The sequence below is a fragment of the Vombatus ursinus genome, unplaced genomic scaffold, assembly GCF_900497805.2.
Source record: "Vombatus ursinus unplaced genomic scaffold, bare-nosed wombat genome assembly UNPS02015255.1, whole genome shotgun sequence".
NCBI lineage: Eukaryota > Metazoa > Chordata > Mammalia > Diprotodontia > Vombatidae > Vombatus > Vombatus ursinus.
The window spans coordinates 43794666-43818200 of NW_020955033.1; positions in this window are offsets into that span (position 1 = coordinate 43794666).

Genomic DNA, 23535 nt, shown 5'->3' on the forward strand with positions numbered 1-23535 from the left:
TCCTTTGAAAAAATATACTCAGTTTTGCTGGGTAGGTTATTATTCTTGGTGGTAATTCTAGTTCTTTTACCATTTGAAATATAATATTCCAAGCCCTCCTCACCTTTGCATGGCAGATTCTAAATCTTGTGAGATCTTGACTGTGGAAATGTATTTTTTTTCTGGCTGCTTGAAGTATTTTCTCTTTGACTGGGAATTTTGTATTTTGGCTATAATATTCCTGGGAATTTTCATTTTGTGTTTTATTTTATCTTCCAACTGTAGGACATTGTGGCAGTTTTTCTTCATAAGTTTTGTGAAATGTAATATCTATTCTCTTTCTTTGACCATGGCTTTCAAGTAGTTTAATAAGAGTAAATAAGAAGAGTAAATAATCTGTTTTCTAGGTCAGTTGTTTTCTGCTGAGATATTTCACGTTTTATTTATTTCTCCATTCTTTTGTCTTTGCTTTGTTGCTTCTGTTTCATGTTGCTTCCCCCCACCCAATGCTAATTCTTAAGGAATTATTTTCTCCAATATGCTTCTGTACCTCTTTTTCTATTTGGGCAATTTTGTTTTTTTTTCCCTCTGGCATTATTTTCATCAATGAAGTTTTGTTCCATTTTTTCTATTTGGCCAAATTTTTTTAAGGTGTTATTTTCTTCAATATTTTTGGTCCCTCTTTTTGTAAACTATTGTGTTTTCATAATTTTCTGGCATCACTCTCATTCCTTTTGCCAATTATTCCTCTACCAGTTATAGTTGATATTTAAACTATTTTTAAAATCTTCCAGGAATTTTTTTTGTGCTTAGTTTGAATTCATACTTTTTTCTTTGAAACTTGACTTTTATCTGTTTTTTATATTGTTGTCTTCTTCTGAGTTTATGTCTTGATCTTCACTCTCACCATAATAGATTTTTGTGGTCTACTTCTTTTTTTATTTGCTCAATTTTCCAGATTACTCCTTGATTTTAAACTTTATGTTAAAGTTGGGCTGTCTTCCCATGATGCAGATGCTTGAACATTCTCCCAAGCTTCACATTTTTCCACAATATTATTTTCAGAACTACTTCTAGGGCTTTGGGAATTTTGAGTACTGGCAAGGTCTTATGATTTGGGGTTAAGTGTGTCATTGTTCCCTTGCAATTGCAGGTGATATTGATCCTCAGAAACCCTGTTCTCTTGAGGCCAAAAGCACAACAGGTTCTCTTCTCTCTTTTGATCGATCGCAATACTGCTCATAAGGTTTCCTGTTCCCTTGTCGAAAAAAAATACTGCTCATGAGGTCCTCTGCTCCTTTGGGATAGTAAGAACTCTTTTCTGCCCCAACAACCATGACCTGGAAATAGGTATAAACCATGGATTTGAGAAAGTGCTCTCTTTCCTGTGCCTAATGCCAGCACATTGGTCACTTGTAGACAATTTCTGACCAGTTGCTTGATCTGTTATTGTCACTAATTAAGAACTACTGAATCTGATGCTGCTGTTACAACCTCCAAGACTCACAGCTGGTGTTGCCACCAAGTGTACTCCAGGCCAGCCCCCATTCCACTGTCATAAACCTTTCCTTCTGACCTCTTAAGTTGTCTTGGTCTAGAACAATGTTTTCCTTGTGAGCTTTTGGTTGTTGTACTGATCCACAATTTGATTCAAAGCACTGTTTTAGTTTTTTTTTTTTTTTTTTTGCAGGAAAATATTGGGAGAGCTTGGTTGTAGTGCTTGCTTTAGTTCTTTGTTTTGACTCCACCCCCAAAAGTAATCTAGATTTATTTGAGCAATTAAATATGGAAAGAAGCACTTCTCTTCATCACTTCTCCACATAATTGACAAAAGGAAAAGACATCAAAAAATGAAAAGAGGAGTTTATAAGATCATAAGGTTGAATATTCAGACCTGAAAGGGAATGGAGAGCTCATCTCTCAATACTCAATTTAATTTGTCAGTAATTGAACAATTTTACATATTATAATTCATCCTTGCCTGCCTATCTCCTATGACTATTGACCATGTTCTCTCATAAATTCACATGGTGTAAGAGGTGGTTCCACTTAGTGTCCTGAAAACCTTCCTCACTGTATTTTTTTTATAAAGAATTCAAGAGGACAAAAAATGGGTTGTCCATGAACTATGACTTTCCTTATGAAAATGTTCTCTTTTTAAACATCTTATACTTTAAATAATATTTTAACTAAGAAATAATATAATTTCTTTGAATGTGTTTAATATCAATCTGAATAAAATAAATATTAATTCCTAGTAAATAGAAATACAAGGAGCAACAGATCAGATAATAAAAATTCATGACATAATTACAAAGTGCCAGCTAGATGTCACAGTGGCTAGAAAGTTTATCATGAGTTCAAATCTTTTTTTTTTGAGACACTTATCGGCTCTGTGACCCTAAACAAATCACATAATATTGTGTGCCTCAGTCCTTCATCTGTAAAATAAATGGGAGAAAGAAATGGCAAAACACTCCAGTATCTCTGCCTAGAAAATTCCAGATGGGATCATGAAGAATGCAAATGACTGAAACAACTCAACAACAAACAATATATTAAAGAACAAAGGAATTAGAGTGTGATATCTATGAGGACAAAGAGTTAGGATTAAAACCAACAATTTCCTACCAAGAAAAACTGAGTATAATCCTTTAGGAGAAAAAAAAATAGATGTTTAATGAAATAGAGGACATTCAAACACTCCTGATGAAAAGACCAGAGGTGAACATAAATTTAGATTTTTAATTAAAAGACTCAAGAGATGTCTAAAAGGTTAAACAGGAAGGAAAAATCATAAGGGATTCAATAGGGTTCAACTCTTTACATTCCTACATGGGGAGATGATACTTGCAACTCCTAAGAACTTTAGCATTAATAGGGCAATTAGAAAGAGTATCCATAGACAAAGGGCACACATGTGAGTTGACTATGATGAAACACTATCAAAAAAAGAAACAAAACATAGTGGAGAGGGGGGGGATGTACTGGAAGGAGGGGGTAGGAAGAGTTAGAATGGGTTAAACTATTTCACATAAAAGAGGCACAAAAGATCTTTTATAGTAGAACAGAAGATGGCAGTGGGTAGACAATGATTAAATCTTACTTCCACTGGAATTGATGAAAGAGGGAATAACATATACACTTACTTGATTATAGAAATGTATCTTATCCTACAGAGAAAGGGCAAAAAAGAGGGGGCAGCATTATAAAAAAGATGATAGATTTGGAAGGGGGTGATCTGAAGCAAAACACATTTGAGGTGGGACACGATGAAAGGAGAGAGAGAATGATAAACAAGGGAAAATAAAATGGAGGGAAATGCACAATTACTAATAATAATTATGATTATGAATGGGATGAAATAACCTTTAAAATTGAAGTGGATAGCAGAGTGTATTCAAAATCAGAAACTGATGATGTGTTGATTAAAAGAAACAGAGAGATACAAACAAAGTAAAGAGAAAGAGCTGGAGTAGAATCTGTTATGCTTCAACTATAGTTAAAAACAAAGACAAAAAGAGTAGGGATAGTAATCATGATCTCAGACAAAAGCAAAACAAAAATATGTCTAATTAAAAGAGAAAAGCAAGGAAACTATATTTTGATAAGAGGTACTATAGACAATGAAGTAATGTTAATACTGAAAATATATGCACCAAATTGCATAACATCCAAATTCTTAAAGGAAAAGTTAAATAAGTCACAGGAGGAAATAGTAAAACTGTATTAGTGGAGAACCTAAACTTGCCTCTCTCAGAACTAGATAATCTAAGCAAAAAAAAGCAAGAAAGAAGTTGAGAAGATGAATAGAATTTTAACAAAGTTAAATATGACAGACATCTGTAGAAAATTGAATGGAAATAGAAAGAAATATACCTTTTCCCCAGAGGTAGATGACACCTGTACAAAAACTCATCCTGTATTAGGACATAAAAATCTGATAACCAAATATAGAAAAGCAGAAATATTAAATGCATACTTTTTAGATCATAATACAATAAAATTATATTCAATAATGTACTATGGAAAGATAGAATGAAAATTAATTGAAAACTAAATATTCTAATCCTAAAAAAGTGGGTCAAAGATCAAATCATATGAATAATCAAATTTCATTAAAAAGAATGACAACAGTGAGACAACATTACACAATTTATGAAATGTAGCCAAAACTGCACTTAGGTGAAAATTCATATCTCAAAATGCTTACATAAATAATTTTTTTAAAAAAGCAGATTAATTAATGGGGCTTACAATAAGAAAAAAACTAGAAAACCACAAATTAAAACTTCACAATTAAACACCAAATTGGAAATCCTGAAAATCAAAGGAGAAATGAATAAAATTGAAAGTAAGAAAAGCTTTGAACTAATAAATAAAACTAGGAGCTGGTTTTATGAAAAAAAATGATAAAAATAGACAAACATTTGTCAATTTGATTGTAAAAAAAAAGAAGAAAATCAAATTACCAGTGTCATAAATGAAAGGGGTGAATTTATCACCAAGTGAAGAAGAAATTAAAGCAATTATTAGTAGCTTTTTTACCCAATTACATGCTAATAATCTGAAAATGTAAATGAAATGGATGATTATTTAAAAACAGATATCAAGTAGATTGACAAAAAAAAGGAAATAAGATTAACAAGCCATAAATGATCTCCCTAAGGGGGAAGGGAAATGGGATGAGATGAATTCACAAATGAATTCTACCAGATATTTAAAAAAACAATTAATTCCAATATTATATAAATTATTTGGAAAAGTGGCAAAAAATTCTTCCAAATACTTTTTTTGACAAAAATATGTGCTGATATCAAAACCAAAAAGAGCAAAAACAGATCAAAAATATAGACCAATTAGTAGCAAGGAGATGACAGCAATTTATCACAAATATCATGCACTTATGATCAGGTGAGATTTATACGAGGACTGTTTGGCTGATTTAATATTGGGAAAGATATCAACACAATTGACTTAATCAATGGAAAAAACAATAAAAAATATACGATTATCTCAATAGACACTGAAAAAGCTTTTAACAAAATACTTATTTTTATTCTATTTTTTTAAAAGTAGAAAATAAGAATAAATGGAGATTTTTTTTTTAACAGTAAGTAATATCTATCTAAAACTATCAGCAAGGGCTATTTGTAGTGGGAATAAGCTAGAAGCCTTTCCAATAAGATCAGAGTTGAACCAAGGATGTCCATTATCAACACTATTATTCAATATTGTACTAGAAATGCTAACTATAGCAATAAGAGAAGAAAAAGAAATGGAAGGAATTAGAATAAGTAATATGGAAATAAAACAATCACTTTTTGCAGATGATAAAATGGAATACTAAGAAGATCCTAGGGAATCCATTAAAAAACTAGTTGAAATTATTATCAACTTTACAAAGTTACAGGATATTAAATAAATGCATGTACATTTCTATATATTATCAACAAAGTTCAACAGGAAGAGATAGGAAGATATATCCAATGGAGGCAAGATGGCAGGGAAAAGGTAGTGACTTGCCCAAACTCTCCCCAAAGCTCCTCAGAACACCTTAAAATAATGCCATAAAACTATTCCTGGGGAAGCAGAACCCACAAAAGGATAGGGTGAAATAATTTTTCAGCCAAAAACAACTTAGAAAGTCAGCAGGAAAGATTTGTCACATCTGGGTGATAATAGAGCACAGTCCAGTGCAGGCTGCACCAGCAAAGACCCAGCCCCAGCAAATCAGGATCAGACTTTGGGCGCTGATGAATCAGAAGCAGCAGCAGCTGCTGCTGCTGCTTCTTGAGGTCATAGCCCATAGATGGTAAGGAGGTCAAAGAACTGATCAGAAGGACATTACTGGGCTCTGTTTTCTTGTACTGAGGTAGGACTCTGATGCTTTGCCCATATTCAGGTCTGGGTCACAGTTCTGAGTGGCAGACCCAGGGTGAGGAGGAGCACTAGCATCCTAGAGCTTGTAGCTACAGTGGAATGGGGACCATCTTCACAATTCCAAAACAGTAAAGAGTGGTTGTGATTGTTCTCAGACCAGAATTTGGGCCAGAAGAATAGTAAACACATCTCTTCTTAGATCATACCACCTTGAAAGAACTAAAAACTTACAGGTCCCTAGAAGTATCTCTTAAAACAGAAGCACAAAAACCTTGAAGCTTGGGACAATGTACCTTCCACCCTGGAAGCAGAGCCCTACTTTAACAAAGAGTAAAAAGTCAAGAAATAGGCTGGGAAAGTGAAAAATTCTGACCCTAGAAAATTACTGTGGTGACAAGGAAGATCAAAACACACACTCAAAATATGATAACAAAGTCAAAACTCCTATATCCAGAGCCTGAAACTAAATTATGAATTGGTCTCAGTCCATGAAAGAGATCAAAACAGATTTTGGAAATCAAATAAGAGAGATAGAGTAAAAATTGGGAAGAGAAATGAGAATGATGCAAGAAAATAATGAAAAACAAGTCAATAGCTTGGTAAAGGAGACACAAAAATACTGAAGAAATAACACTTTAAAAAACAGGACAGACCAAATGGTAAGAGGTCCAAAAAGACAATGAAGAGAAGAATGCCTTAAAAAGCAAAATTGGTCAAATGGAAAAGGAGGTACAAAAGCACATTGAAAAAAAATAATTCCTTAAAAATTAGAGTGGAACAAATGGAAGTTAATGACTTTATGAAACATGAAGAAACAATAAAACACGGCTTTCCAACTGCGTGGTTCTCAGGAACATCTGACCTCTGTCCACTGGCCTTGTCCCTGTTCCTGTTGTTTCATCATCCACTCCTGCTTTGATCATGGTGCAGACTAAGGCCGACTGCATGCCAGGCTCGTACCACAAAAAAAAAAAAAATTGTTCTTAAATTCAGTCAGTAGTAAGTAGTTCTGAATGGGAGACTAAGATTATTATATGCATATATATTACTAGCATAGCCATCAATATTAAGCACTATTTTATTCCTCTTCTTAATACTACAAGCTCCTTGTTTACCAGAAAACCATTACAAGGTACTATAACTAATTTGTGATATTGGAGATTGGCTTGAATCTTTGTGCCACTGCCATTTTATTGGCATCTTTTTTGAAATAGTAGCATATTTTTGTACTTCATTTGCTTGAAAAGCAGTAGACTTTGCACATTTAAAAACTATTTTCCCAATATTAACAAAACTGAAGGGATATATTTTTAATGATTTAACTTTCTTCAGAAAGAGAGGTCAAATGCAATTTTGAAAACATTTAGAGAGGTATCCTCTAGTTAGCAAAATATTGTTTTTCTATTTGTCTCAAATTTTTAAAGGGTAGAAGTTCATAATGCATTTTATGTGTTAAGATTCCTTTTAAGATAAAACATCCAATTTATAGCAGCTCTTTTTGTAGGGACAAAGAATTGAAAATCAAGAGGATGCCCATCAATTGGGGAATGACTGAACAAATTGTGGTATATGATTGTGATGGAATACTATTGTGCTATAAAGAATGATAAACAGGAAGCTTTCAGAAAAATCCAGAAAGACTTACAGGAACTGATGCAAAGTGAAGTGAGCAGAACCAGGAGAACACTGTACTTATTAACAATAATATTGTACAATTATCAACTGTGAATGACTTAGCTATTCTCAGTAATACAATGATACAAGACAATTCCAAAGGACCCATGATGAGAAATGCTGTCAACCTCCAGAGAAAGAGTTAATGGAGTCTGGATACACATTGAAGCATACTTTTTTTTCTTTTTTTTTCTATTTTTTTTTGCAACATGATTAATATGGAAATGTTTTGCATTACTATAAATGAATAATCTGTATCAAAATGCTTGCCTTCTGAAGGAAGGGGAGAAGGAAGGAAGATAATTTGGAACTTAAAATTTTAAGTAAATAAATGCTAAAATTATTTTTACATGTAAATGAGAAAAAAAACAAAACTTTACATTCTCCTTGATCTGGGAATTCTGGAATTTGGCTACAACATTCCTAGGAGTTTTCCTTTGGGGATCTCTTTCAGGAGGTGATAAGTGGATTCTTTCAATTTCTATTTTGCCCTCTGGTTCTAAAATATCAGTGCAGTTTTCCTTGATAATTTCTTGAAAGGTGATGTCTAGACTCTTTTTGATCATGGCTTTCAGATAGTCTAATAATTTTTAAATTCTCTCTCCTGGATCTATTTTTCAGGTCAGTTGTTTTTCCAGTGAGATATTTCACATTGTTTTCTATTTTTTTCTTTCTTTTGGATTTGTTTTACAGTGTCTTGATTTCTTATAAAGTCACTAGCTTCCAATTGCTTTATTCTAATTTTTAAGGAAGAATTTTCTTCATTAATCTTTTGGATTTCCTTTTCCATTTGGCCAATTTTGCTTTTTAGGGAATTCTTCTCCTCATTGGCTTTTTGGACCTCTTTTGCCATTTGGGTTAGACTATCTTTTAATGTATTATTTTCTTCAGTATTTTTTTGGGTCTCCTTTAGCAAGTTGTTGACTTGTTTTTCATGATTTTCTTGCATCACTCTCATTTCTCTTCCCAGTTTTTCCTCTACTTCTCTTACTTGCTGCTCAAAATCCCTTTTGAACTCTTCCAAGGCCTGGGACTGATTCATATTTTTCTTGGAGGCTTTGGATGTAGGAACTTTGACTTTGTTGTCTTTTTCTGGTTGTATGTTTTGATCTTCTTTGTCACCAAAGTAAGATAATATAGTCTGACTCTTTTTATGAGGTTTGCTCATGATCCCAGCCAATTACTTGAGTTTTAAACTCTTTGTTAAGGTAAGAGTCTGCTTCCAATGTGGAGAATGTACTGTCCCAAGTTTTGGGGATTTGTACAGCTGTTTTCAGAGATACTTCTAGGGACCTGTGAATTTTCAGTTCTTCCAATGTGGGATGATAAGGGATGAGGTGTTTGTTTTCCACCACCACAACAAGTTCCACCATGCCAGCACTCCTCCTTGCCCCAGGACTGCCTCACAGAACTGTGACTCAGATCCAAGCACGGGCAAAGCAAGAGATTCCTGCCTCAGCAGTGGCAAAGAGATCCCTGCAATCCCCCTCTGATGAGCCACTTAATTTCTCCTCAGTCTGTGGGCTGGAAGCTCAGGAGGCAGCGGCTCACACTCGGGGCCTGTGGCTGAAACTTAGCTTCTCTCTCACCGTAGTCACAGCCTTTTCCCACTGGCCTTCCAAGTTGTCTTTGGCATTCCTGGGTTGAGAAGTCTGGAAACCATCACAGCTGCCCATGATTCAGTCCTCCAAGACCTGATCCAGGGTCGCTGAAGCCTGGGCACCCATGCCAAACTGCACTCCTCTCCCAGGCCAGAGCTATATACCTTTCTGATCAACCATCCAGGCTGTCTTGGGCTGGAAATTTGTTTCACTCTGTCTTTTTGTGGGTTCTGATGCTTTTCAATTTGTTTAGAGCCATTTTTTACAGGTATTTGGAGGGGTTTGAGGGAGAGTTCAGTCAAGTCACTGCTTTCACTCTGTCATCTTGGCTCCGCCCTCAACACTAATCTCAAGAAAAAAGAAATTATATGATGCCTGGCACATAGTAGTCACTTAATGATTGTTTGTTGATTTCATTAATGAATGTTAGTGTTCTGATTTTTAATTAGTATAACTCACACAATTTTTAAAAATAATTAACATAGGAATACGTTTCTCTGTTGCCAGATATTTCCTAAGCATAAAATTTATCAGTCTACTTTTAAGATGAAAAGTGAGGACCAAACTGAATCAGAAAAGGCCTATCCTTTGTGTGTATCCAAAGGGTATAAGACCTCCATTATATCTTTCATGAGGTTACTAGGGGTATAACTGAGGTAGGTTAATAATACCCTCTCACTTTGTAATCAAGCTTTTTGCTCACTGAAATGTCAAATGAAAAAAAAATCTTTAGTTTGAATATTTCTTTTTCTGGTATGAACAAACTTTCAAATAAAAACTATTTCACAATACACGAAGCAAAAAATAAAAAACAAAACAAAACAAAACCAAAAGAATGGAAAAAAAGACAATATGATGTATTATATCTCACTGGAAAAAGAATTGACATGGAACATAAATCCAGGAGAGATAATTTTAAAAAATTATTTGGCTACTTGAAAGCCATGACAAAAATAAAAGCCTAGAAATCATCTTTGAAGAAATTATCAAGGAAAACTGTTCTGATATTCTTGAACTAGAAGATAAAATAGAAATTGAAGGAATCCACTGATCACCTCTTGAAAAAGATCCCAAAATGAAAAGTCTCAATAATATTATAACCAAATTCCAAAGCTCACAGAGATCCCAGGAACTCCCAAGGAGAAAATATTGCAAACAGCCAGAAAGAAGCAATTCAAGTATTGTGGAGCCACAGTTGGAATAATGCAAGATTTAGCAGCTTCTATATTAAAATATTGGAGGGTTTGAAATATGATATTCTGAAGGGCAAAGGAGCTAGGGCTACAAACAAAAATCACCTACTCAGCAAAACTGAGTATAATCATTTAGGGGTAAAATGAAAATTCAGTGAAATAGAGGACTTTCAAGCATTCCTGATGAAAAGACCAGAGCTGAATATAAATTTTGATTTTCAAATATAAGACTCAAGAGAAGCATAAAAAGTTAAACAGGAAAGAGAACATCATAAAGGAGAATGTATAGACAAAGGCACAGATGTAAGTTGAATAAGAAGGGATGATATCTAAAACAATAAAATTAAGGGATGAGAAGAATGTATTGGGAGAAAAGGAAAAGGAGAGGTAGAATGGGGTAAATTATGTCACATAAAAGAAGTTGGAAAAAAAGTGTTTCAGTGGAGGGGAAGAGTGGGGAAGTAAGGGTGAATGAGTGAACCTTACTCTCATCAAAGTTGGCTCAAAGAGGGAATAACGTACACTCTCAATTTGGTATAGAAATGTATCTTACCTTACAGGGAAGCAGGAAGGAAAGAGGATAAGAGAAGGTGGGGTGATAAAATGGAGGGAAGATTGGGGAAGGGATTAGTCAGAAACAAAACACTTTTGAGAAGGGACAGGGTGAAAGGAGAGAGAGGATAGAATAAGTGGGGGAGGGGAAATAGAATGGGGGTGGAATACAGTTAGCAATAATTGTGGAAAAAAAAATTTTGTAGCAAGTTCCTCTGATAAAGGCCTCATTTTTCAAGCATATAGACAACTGAGTCAAATTTATAACAATAAGAGCCATTCCCCATTTGATAAATGATCAAAAGGTATTTTCAGATGAAATAATCAAAACTATTTATAGTCACATGAAAAATATTCTAACTCACTACTGACTGTAGGAATGTAAATTAAAACAAGTCTGGGGTACTACCTCTTACCTATTAGATTGGCTAATAGAACAGAAAAGGAAAATGACAAATGTTGGAGGGGATGTGGGAAAAATAAGACATTAATGTACTGTTAGTGGAGTTGTGAACTGATTCAACCATTCTGTAAAGCAATTTGGAGCTATACCGAAAGGGCTATAAAACCATGCATACCATTTCAACCTAGCAATACCACTACAAGGTTCATATCCTAAAAGAGATAAAAAAATAAAAAGGAAAAGGATCTATATGTACAAAATTATTTATAGCAACTCTTTTATGGTGGCAAAGAATTAGACATTGAGGGGATGCCCTTCAACTGGGGAATGATGAACAACTTGTGATATGTGGTTATAATGGGATAGCATTGTGCTATAAGAAATGATGAGCAGGGTGCTCTCAAAAAAATCTGAAAAGACTTACATGAGCTGATGAAAAGTGAAATGGACTGTGTAAAAAGTAACAACAATATTCTAAGATTATCAGCTATGAATGACTTAGCTATTCTCAGCAATACAATGATCGAAGACAACTCTGAAGGACTTAACATGAAAAATGCTATTAATCCACAGACAAAGAACTGATGGTATATGAATACAGACTGAAGCATACTTTTTTTAACTTTTCTTGATTTTTTTTACCCATTTTGGTCTATATTTTCTTTCACAACATGACAAATATGGAAATGATTTGCATGACTACACACGTATAACCTATATCAAATTGCTTGCCTTCTCAATGAGGGAGGGTAAGGAGGAAGGAAGGAAGATAATTTGGAACTCAAAGTTTTAAAAACAAATGTTAAAAATTGTTTGTACATGTAACTGAGGAAAATAAAAAGCTAAATATTTTTTTTTAAAAAAGAAATTCTGGTCAATATTAAATATTTTGGAGTCTATCTGCCAACACAACACAGGAATTATACAAAAGCAATTATAAAACACTTTTCACACAAATCTAGTGAGATGCAAACATCTGTAAAAACATTCATTTCTTATGGGTAGTTGAGCCTATATAATAAAATTGACAACTCTACCTAAAGTAATTCACTTATTCAGTGCCATTTCAATTAAACTACCAAAATAAATATTTTACAGAACTAGAAAAAGAAAAACAAAAGTCATATAGAAGAACAAAAGGTCAGGACTATCAAGGGAATTAATGGAAAAAATTAAGAAAGTGTCAAATCTCAAACTGTATTACAAAATAATAATCATCAAAACAATCTAATAATGGCTAAGAAATTGAGTGGTGAATCAATGAGTAGTCAGATCAAAAGTTCTGAGCTTTACATTAAGGAAACATTCAGGAGGGGTTCATTTTCCTTTTTTTCCCCTCTAGGCTTCTAATCAGACAGGGGAGGTAATTGAGGATACTGAGAAAGTACTGAGTGTCTAAGATGAGTTAATCTTCATGATATTGATATTTCAGGTGATCTGCATATAATGGGGAAACACAAGGAATAGGAAGGAAATAAAGCAACTGATAGAAAATATTTGCTTATACTTTCTGTTTTCTGAAATGTTTGTGAAGCAAATGATCTGCTCACATTGTTTATTGGAAAGATTTGAATGCCTCTCTTATTTAACATTCTTTTTTTTTCATTAATAATTAAGTCCCAGTTTTCAGGACATGTGTGAAGGTTTGCTGAGTGTGTTAAGGATAAGGAAATATACTTTGCTGTTATTCATCAAATTGTTACCTAATTAAATTATTAACCTATGAATGCAGCTTTAACTAGTTTACCTCTATTACATAATTTTGATTTTGGAGAGATTTAAGAAATCATAAGGGTTGAAAAAATACCTATACCTACATTTTGGTCATCTGACCTGCAAGTTTTGGTTAACTGACTTCATTTAATAGACAAATGATAATAGTGGACACATATTGTTATGTTGTTGTTAAGTTCTTTCATTTGTGTCTTCATGCCCCCTTTGAGGTTTTCTTGAAAAAGATATTGGAGAGGTTTGCCATTTTCTTCTTTAGCTCATTTTACAGATGAAGAAACTGAAGAAAACTGAGTTGTGACTTACCCGGGTCACACAGGTAGTAAGTGTAATAGACCAAATCTGAATTCAAATCTTCCTGACTCCAAGGCCAATGCTTTCTACTATGCCACCTAGCAGCCCTTTACATTGCTGAAGGACCTGAAAATTTACAGAATGCTGTTGTTTTTCATACTTACTTCATGGGTGAGAAAACTGAAGCTCAGGCAATTAAAATGACTCAGTACCGTCACAACTCAAACAATGTTGAAACTAGAAATTGAACTCAAGTCTTCTGATTCTAAAACTAAGGTCCTTTCTATTATAATATGCTGCTTCTCAATAGATAGGAAATATGGATCTATTTAGCTAAAAGTTATAGTCATAATTGTTTTGTAGTGGATTCTGCTGTCATACATACAGAAAAGTAATTGGGGTAACACAAGCACTGGACTGAACACCTGGAGATTGAATTTATTATTTCAGTCTTCCAACTTACTCTACAATTCTTAGGAAAATAATTTATTAAATTATCAGTTTCCAGCTCTGTACAATGAAAAATTTTAAGTAAGTACTAACTATAACTCCATTCAGGTCTAAAATTATATGTCCTATTCACAAAGTGTCTGCTTTGTCTACCTCTATTTTCCCATCTTCTGAGGATGTGTCATTCCTCCCAGAAATGGAAAATAGCAAACATAGTCTATCTCCTCTCATCTGACTAGTCTAGGTGACCTGTGATGAATGCTTTTGTGTGGTTTGAAAGGAAGAAGAAAAGGCATCTCTAACCTCTTCTCCCCTCTATTTATCTACAAGGAAGACTTCAATTCCTACCAGGAGGGGAAGTAGAAGTTGGGGTAGAGGCTGCTCTTTTCTCCTGAGAAAGAGATTGGGTGCTAGAATTATATCTACTTGATGATTTAAATGTTATTAGTCCAAAAGGTATAATTGGTTTCAATCTACTTCATTTAGGGAAGAAAAGAGAGTTTCCTCAATAGACAGGAAATGTAGATTTATATGCAAGCTCTCTATCTAAATCTTGGACCTTTCTCCACCTAATACCATTTCTGCAGTGAATACATATAATAAATTTAAAAAAAAAAGAAAAAAAAAGAAAACCTCATTTATTTATCCAAATTGGTAGCAAAGCAGAAATTTTAAAAGTATGCATCAGAGAATATATACCAAACAATAGATGGTGAAGGAGCTCTCCCATTAGAAGCAAGATAACTTAGTTCAACCAAGAGAAATTGTCCTTGATTTCACCCAAGGAGAAATGCCCCAAAGTCTCTAGTACAACTAGCTGGAATAGGGACATGAGAGAGACTGCCATCACCTCTCATGTTGGTTTTTTTTTTTTTCCCAAAAAATCTTTTCCTTCAGCAACCTGAAATGGGTTTGGCCTCTTTCATCTTTTCTTTCACAGCCAGAAACCAGAAATACAATAAGTGACTCACCACTTAAAAAGTCCCAAAGAAGACCCAAAGTTTAAAGTGTCCTTAAGGGGAATTAAAGTTTGAAGAGTGTTGAAGTAGAATTAAAGCTGGATGAGTCCCAAAGAAGAAGACTGGATATCTTCCGCTGTCACTAATTCCTCCACATCCCTCACAGAGGACATGGATTCATTTCTACCAAGGAAATACAATCCCATCCCAATGGGCTTTTGGACAGAGGTTACAATAGATTAATCAATGTCAAACATCTCCATGAATTTCAAACTGGGCTGAAGGCCAAAATAAAGATTATTTTGACCATAAGACATATTATATCTTTAAAAAATAGAATGCTGATTAATCAGAATAAATTGCTATACTCTCATTATGTGTGATAAGGGAACCACATGGATGAATCCAAGTAATGGCCTAAGCAATACACATCAGGGAGCGATGTGTATTGCTCAAATGATGTTCTATCCTTTCATTTATCTTGAAATGCCACATATTATATTGCATTAAAAGTTGACTATTTTATCAATGCATCCACATATCAGAGATTATTTTGAGTGCAGAATAATAAAATATAAATAAAATGTGAACATTTAATTAACAAAATTCCTTTTCATCATAAAAGCCATGTCAATAAATATGCTTCATGGGGATTTTAATATATTTGAAGATATCCCAATACTTTCATAGTCTGAGAAATGTGCTTTTGCTTTTCCCTGTAGGACATGGAGTTCTTTCAGCATTCTTTTTTTTCCTGCTTCCATTTTATCTTTCTTTTATTTACTCTTTATCACAGTAGCAGTAGTTCTCATTCATGGTGAAGTGCATTTTTCAAATACACTGGTGGCTGCAGTCACTGTTTTCACTTTGTGCCTGGGTGACAGATGTTGAAGAATAGCAATAGATTTTCCCTTAATTCTCCAGTGCTTCTTTTTGCACTGCCAAATCATATTATATGGTGGCAGTAGATAGTACTAAGGTAGCAATGAAGAGGCAAATAATTCATTTCAGTCCCTTCCTATATGACCATATCCTCTAGCAGCAGTATTAACAATAGCTATTTGTCTGTCTTAGTCAATATTGGATGGTGGCTTCTGTCTCCACTTTAGGGGAAAAAAACAGTTCTAATGTGCAAAATAATAAGTTTGATTAAAATTACTTTATTTCAACCTACCTTGGTACAAGATTTCCAAACATTTTAAGAATTTCTCATTACATGATGTTTGTGGTTTTGTAAAATGTCAAAACATTTACAAAAGAAAAAAAAAGCACTGAGTAAAAGGTTTGCATTGAGAGTGAGAAAGAAGTAATTATAACATGGATATATAGAGCTTTATTACTATTTATTTTTGTTGATTTTTACATAATAGTCAATAATACTGGAAGTAGAATTCATTGGATTTCACTTAATTTAGTATAACAAAATTTATACAGTCCAGTATCTGCTTAAAAATAGGGAACTATTGCCCTTTTTTGGGGAGAATAGGGAGGGAATGACTTTTTAATAAGCTTTATCACTACAAATTGCTTTTTAAACCTGATAGGTATCAAATTCCATAAAGTCTTTAGAAGTTCTATTTACTTATTTTAGAGAAATATGGGGAATATGAGGAGTTACAGACTTTGGAAAAATAGGTAGTGCCAGAAAGAAAAACAAAACAAAACAAAAAACAATGCTTTCCTTTTACCCCCCCGAAATACAAATACAATGTCATACTGGGCTGATAGAGCAGCAGATGTAAAATATCAAATACACTAATTAGAATCTGTCATCCTTGCAGGAATGGAATCATTTCAAAGAGAGTAATAGCAAAAGGGATAGAGACGGAAATAAAATTGAGTATTTTGCATAATCTGTAGTTTAAAACATGATTTAGGGGACAGATTTTAAGTTAATATAGTTTTCTCTCTCTATTTGACTTTTCCCCTTCATTGAATCTGTAAACAGAAGATGAGCAAGTAAGTAGGAAAACAAAAGTCATTTGCCTTTCTTTACTTAGCATTTTACACTTTTTGCTTCCTATTGGCCAAAGTGAGATTAACTGTACCATGATCTGGCTGAGCCAAGATGGTATAATACAGGCAGCAACTCAACTGATCTTTTACAACAGTCCCCTCCAAACAACTTTAAATAGCTCCTTAAATCAATTTTTGGAATGACAGAGTCAACAAAATGTCAAAGTGAGAATTTTTTTTTAGCTTAAGACAATTTAGGAAGTCAGCAGGGAGTTCTGTGAAGTCACATTGAAGGCCTGGAAACAACAGCAGCAGTAGTGGTGAGCCATGGAGACAAACACAACAGTGGAAGTGGCAGCTTTGGAAGGACTTAACCAAAATATCATGGTAAGGGGGGTTGTTCAACTGGTGAAAAAGATATTACAGAGGTCACTTTGCTGGAACTGGGAGTAGCTGGTGCAACAGGGCAATTCTATTGCCTATACACAGTTTTGGATCACAATTCTAGGGCAGAGAGAGCACTTGTGGGCAGTCACAAGGAAACAAGGGCTAGGATCACAATTGTAAGACAGAGAGGAGAGCTAGAGCTTATAGCCACAGAGAAAACAAGAAACCTGTTCACAGTTCCAAGACCAAGCCAAGCACTAGTGTTTGGAGTTGTAGGAAATCAGTTCCCTTTCTGGGTAAAAATCAAAGCACAGACCAGAAAAGCAGTGACCATATCTCTTTTCCAATCACATCACCTTGGAAGCATGAAAATTTGGAGAACTAGCTCTGAAAACAGCAGCACAAAAAAGCCTTAAGCTTGGGACAGTGCCTCCCCAGTCACAAGTGAACAGAGTCAATTTTAACATAAAGTTAAAAGTCAAGAAATAGATTGGGAAAATGAGGAAACAACAAAAAAAGAATTTGACCATAAAAACCTAATGCAGTGGAAGGGAGGACCAATATACAAATTCAGAAGAAGAAAACAATCTGAAAAGAGTTCCAAGCAAAGCCTCAAAGAGAAATACTAATTTGACTCAAGGCCAGAAGAATTACTGAAAGAGTTAAAGAAAAGGATGAGTGATTGAGAAAAAAAAATGGGGGAAAATGAGAATGATCCAAGAAAATCATGAAAAGAGAATGAACAACTTGGTAAAAGAAGCCCAAAAACACTAAAGAAAAAAAACATGTCATGACATTCAGAGATTTACTGGACTTTTCAGAAGTGGTATTTTGACAAAAAAATAAGATAAAAAAAGTTTGTGATCCATCACAAATAAATAATTGGTTATTAGTGTTATAATATTAATTTCTCTCAGAGCTCACACATGAAATAGAATCAGTTAGAAGAATAGACTAGAAACCAAAATCCAACAATATGTTGTTTACAGGAGACACACTTAAAACAGCAGAAAGATGCACATGGAGTTAAAATAAAGGACAAGAGCAAAATTTATTATGTTTTAATGAAAGTGAAGATAGAGTAGCAATCATAGTCTCAGGCAAAGCAAAAGGAAAAAAAGAAATAAATTTTTAAAATTAAAGGAATAATAAAATAAAAGAGATAGTCAGGGAAACTACATTTTGCTAAAAAGACACCATAGAAAATTAATATAAAAAAAATTAGAGTAAATTTCTCTGATAAAGAACTTATTTTTTCCATTCTTTTCTTTTTTTATTAATTAATTTATTTTTAGTTTTCAACATTCATTTCTACAAGATTTTGGGTTCCAAATTTTCTCTCCATCTCACCCCAAGATGGCATGCATTCTGAATATCCCTTCCCCCAATCTGCCCTCCCTTCTATCATCCCCCTTTCGTTCATCCCCTTCCCCTTCTATTTTCCTATAGCACAAGATAGATTTCCATACCCCATTGCCTGTATATCTTATTTCCCAGTTGCATGTAAAAACAATTTTTAATAATCATTTTTAAAACTTCGAGTTTCAAATTCTCTCTCTTCCTCCCTCCTCACCCATCATCATTTAGAAGACAAACAATTCTATACAGTTTATACATGTGCAGTCATGCAAAATACTTCCATAATTATCATGTTGTGAAAAACTAACTATATTTCCCTCCATTCTATTCCACCCCCCATTTATTCTATACTCTCCTTTGACCTTGTCCCTCCTCAAAAGTGTTTGCTTCTTATTACCCTTTGCCCCAGTCACCCCTTCCTTCTATCATCTCCCCTCTTTTAACCCCTTCCTCCATATTTCCCTGTAGGGTAAGATAGATTTCCATACCCAATTGATTGTGTATGTTATTACCTCCTTAAGCCAAATCCAATGAGAGTGAGATTCACTCATTTCCTCTCATCTCCCCCCTCTTCCCCTCCATTGTAAAAGCTTTTCCCTGTCTCTTTTATGCAAGATAATTTACCCCACTCTACCTCTTCCTTTCTCTTCCCAGTATAATCCTCTCTCACCCCTTAATTTTATTTTTACATATCATCCTTTCATATTCAACTCACCATGTGCCCTCTGTCTATGTATGTATGTATGTATGTATATGTATGTATGTATATGGATGTATGTGTGTATGTATGTATGTATGTATACCCAGTTTTGTTGGGTATGCAATTCTTGGTTGTATTCCTATCTCCTTTGACTTCTGGAATACCATATCCCAAACCCTGTGGTCACTTAATGTAGAAGCTGCTAAATCTCGTGTTATTCTGATTATCTTTCCACAATACTTGAATTGTTTCCTTCTAGATGCTTTCATTTTTTTCTCCTTGACCTGGAAACTCTGGAATTTGGCTATAAAATATTCCTAGGAGTTTTCCTTTGCAAATCTCTCTCAGGAGGTGATTGGTGGATTCTTTCAATTTCTATTTTACACTCTGGTTCTAGAATATCGGGGCAGTTTTCCTTGATGATTTCTTGAAAGATGATGTCTAGGCTTTTTTTTTGATCATGACTTTCAGATAGTCCAATAATTTTTAAATTATCTCTCCTGCATCTATTTTCCAGGTCAGGTTTTTTTTTCCAATGAGATATTTCACATTGTCTTCAATTTTTTTATTCTTTTGGTTTTGTTGTATAATTTCTGAGAGCATCATCTTCCATTTGCTCCATTATAATTTTCAAAGAATGATTTTCTTCAGTGAGCTTTTGGACCTCCTTTTCCATTTGGTCAATTCTGCTTTTTAAGGCATTCTTCTCATTGGCTTTTTGGACCTCTTTGGCCATTTCATCTACTCTTATTTTTAAGATTTTTTTCTTCAGTATTTTTGGGTCTCCTTTAGCAAGCTATTGACTCATTATTCATGCTTTTCTTGTGTCACTCTCATTTCTCTTTCCAATTTTTCCTCTTCTTCTCTTACTTGCTTTTAAAAACATTTTGGAGCTCTTCCATGGCCTAAGACCAATTCATATTCTTCTTGGAGGTTTTGGATGTGGGAGCTTTGACTTTGTTGTTTTCTTCTGGATATATGTTTTGATCTTATTTGTCACCAAAGCAGGATTCTATAGTTTGAATTTTTTTTTCCTTCCTTGCTCACGTTCCCAGCCAATCACTTGACTTTTTGACTCTTTGTTGAAGTAGAGCTCTGCTTCCAGTGTGGAGTTAAAATAGTTTGGACCTATGATTCATGGTTTTGTGCAGCTGTTTTCAGAATTACTTCTAGGGACCTGTAAATTTTCAGTTCTTCCAAGGTGATATGATCAAAGGCAAGGTATTTACTCTTTTCTTGGCGTGTGTTCTGGTCTATGAGTGATGACAAGCACTCTTACCTGCCGTGGTACCATGAGGAGGATTCCCTCTTCATCACAGACACAAGCTCTGCCATGTCAGTACTTATCCTCACCCCAGCACCACCACCCAGGACTGTTACCCAGATCCCAAGTACAGTTAAAACAAGAGAATCCTGCCTCAGTGTCAGCAAAGAGATTCGTGCAATTCCCATCTGATCAGCCACTTGAACCCCTCCCCCCATCTGTGCATCTAGAGCTCTAGGATCAGCTCCTGCTGCCCCAGGACTCTGCCAGAGCTGGGGCCAGACCACACTCTCTCTTACCCAGGTCCAACAGACCTTTCCTACTGACCTTCTAAGTTGTTTTTAGTTATTGTGGGCTGAGAAGTCTGGAAACCACCACAACTGCCAGTGATTCAGTCCCCATGAAGCCCACTCCAGGTTTGATGTGGCCCAGTCTTTGCCTGTGTGGCCCATGCTGAACTGCATTCCTCTCTCAGCCTAGTGCAATGGACATTTCCCATCAACCATTCAGGTTGTCTTGGGCTAGAAATTTGTTTCACTCTTTTTGTGGTTTCTGCTGTTCTAGAGTTTATTTAGAGCCATTTTTTGGGTATTTGGAGGGGTCTGGGGAGAGCTCAAGCAAGTCACTGCTTTAACTCCACCATTTTGACTCCACCACCAAGAACTTATTTCTCATTTATGTGGGGAACTGAGTAAATTCATAAAAATAAGATCCACTCCCGAATTGATCGATGGTCAAAGGACAAGAACAGGCAGCTTTCAGAAGAGGAAATCAAATCTATCTATAGTTGCATTAAAAAATGCTCTAAATCACTATCAATTAGAGAAATGCAAATTAAAATAACTCTGAGATACCAAATCACTCACAACAGAAATTGCAAATGTTGGAGGGGACAAGGGAAACTATTTACATTAATGAGTTGTTGGTGGAGTAGTGAATTGGTCCAACCATTCTGGAGATCAATTTAGAAGTATGTCCAAAGGGCTATAAAACTCTCTATACCCTTTGACTCAGCAATATTATTACTAGTTCTGTATCCCAAAGAGCTCAAAGAAAAAGGAGAAGGATTCATATATACAAAAATATTTATAGCAGCTCTTTTGGTAGAGGCAAACAATTAGAAACTGAGGGCACACTCATCAATTGGGCAATGACTGAACAAATTTTTGTCATATGATTGTGAAAAAGTACTCTTGCACTGTAAGAAATAGTGAGTAGGTAGGGTTGGAAAAAATGACAAGACCTATATGAACTGATGAAAATTGAAGTTAGAGGAAATGGGATATCATTGTACAGTGTAAAAGTAATGTTGTCATGATGATCAACTGGGAAAGACTTAGTTACCCTGATCAATAACAATGATCCAAGATAATTCCATAGGACGCATGATCAAGTAATGCCATCCACCTCCAGAGAAAGAACTGATGAGCTTAGTGCAAATTAAGGTACAATTTTCTGATTATCTTTATTTTGTGGGGCTTTTTAAAAATTTATTTATTTTTAGCTTTCAACATTCACTTCCTCAAGATTTTGAGTTCCAAAATTTCTCACCATCTCATCCCTCCCCCACCTCAAGATTGCATGCATTCTGTATAGCTCTTCCCCTAATCTCCCCTCCCTTCTATCTCTCCCACCTTCTCTTATGCCCTACTCCTTCTATTTTCCTGTAGGGCAGGATATATGTCAATACCCCATTTCGTTTATTTTTTATTTCCCAGTTGCACGTGAAAACATTTTTTAAACATATGTTTTTAAAACTTTGGGTTCCAAATTTTCTCCCTTCCTTCCTCCCTCCTGACCCACCCTCATTGAAAAGGCAAGCAGCTCAATACAGGTTATACATGTGTAGTCATGCAAAACACTTCCATAGTAGTCATGTTGTGAAAAACTAAGTATATTTCCCTTCATGTTATCCCGTCCCCCATTTACTCTATTCTCTCTTTTGACCATGTCCCTCCTCAAAAGTGTTTGCTTCTGATTATCCCCTCCCCCAGTCTGCCCTCTCCCCTATCATCCCTTTGCTCTCTTGTCCCCTTCCCCCCTTATTTTCCTGTAAGGTAAGATCGATTTCCATACCCAATTGTGTATGTTATTCCCTCCTTAAGTCAAATCCTATAAGAATAAGATTCACTCATTCCCTCTCACCTTCCCCCATTTCTACTCCACTGTAAAAGTCTTTTTCTTGTCTGTTTCATGTGAGGTAATTTACCCCATTCTACCTCTCCCTTTCTCCTTCTCCCAGTATAATTCTCTCACCCCTTAATTTTATTTTCCAGATATTACCCCTTCATCTTCAACTCACCCTGTGCCCTCTATCTATGTACATATATATATATATATATGTATATATATATATATATATAATTTTTTTGTCCCACTACCCTAACACTGACAAAGGACTCATGAGTTACAAATATCATCTTTCCATGCAGGAATGTAAACAGTTCAACCTTTACAAGTCTCTTGTGATATCTCTTTCCTGTTTACCTCTTCATGTTTCACTTGAGTCTTTTACTTAAAAGTCAAATTTTCTATTCAGCTCTGGTCTTTTCATCAAAAATGCTTGAAAGTCCCTGATTTCACTGAATGACCATTTTTTACCCTGAAAGATTATACTCAGTTTTGCTGGGTAGGTGACTCTTGTTTGTAATCCTATCTCCTTGGCCTTCTGGAATAATATATTCTATGCCCTCTGGTTCCTTAATACAGAAGCAGCTAAATCTTATGTTATCATAATTGTGTTTCCACAATACTTCAATTATTTCTTTCTGGCTGCTTGCAATATTTTCTCCTTGACCTGAGAACTCTGGAATTTGGCTAAAATATTCCTAGGAGTTTTCCTTTGGGGATTCTCTTTTAGGAGGTGATCAGTGAATTCTTTTAATTTCTATTTTGACCTCTGGTTTTAGAATATCAGGGCAGTTTTCCTTGATAATTTCTTGAAAGATTATGTCTAGGCTCTTTTTCTGATCATGGCTTTCAAATGGTCCAATAATTTTTAAAGTCTTTCTCCTGGATCTATTTTTCAGGTCAGTTGTTTTTCCAATGAGATATTTCACATTGTTTTCTATTTTTTCATTCTTTTGGATTTGTTTTACAGTGTCTTGATTTCTCATAAAGTCACTAGCTTCCAATTGCTCTATTCTAATT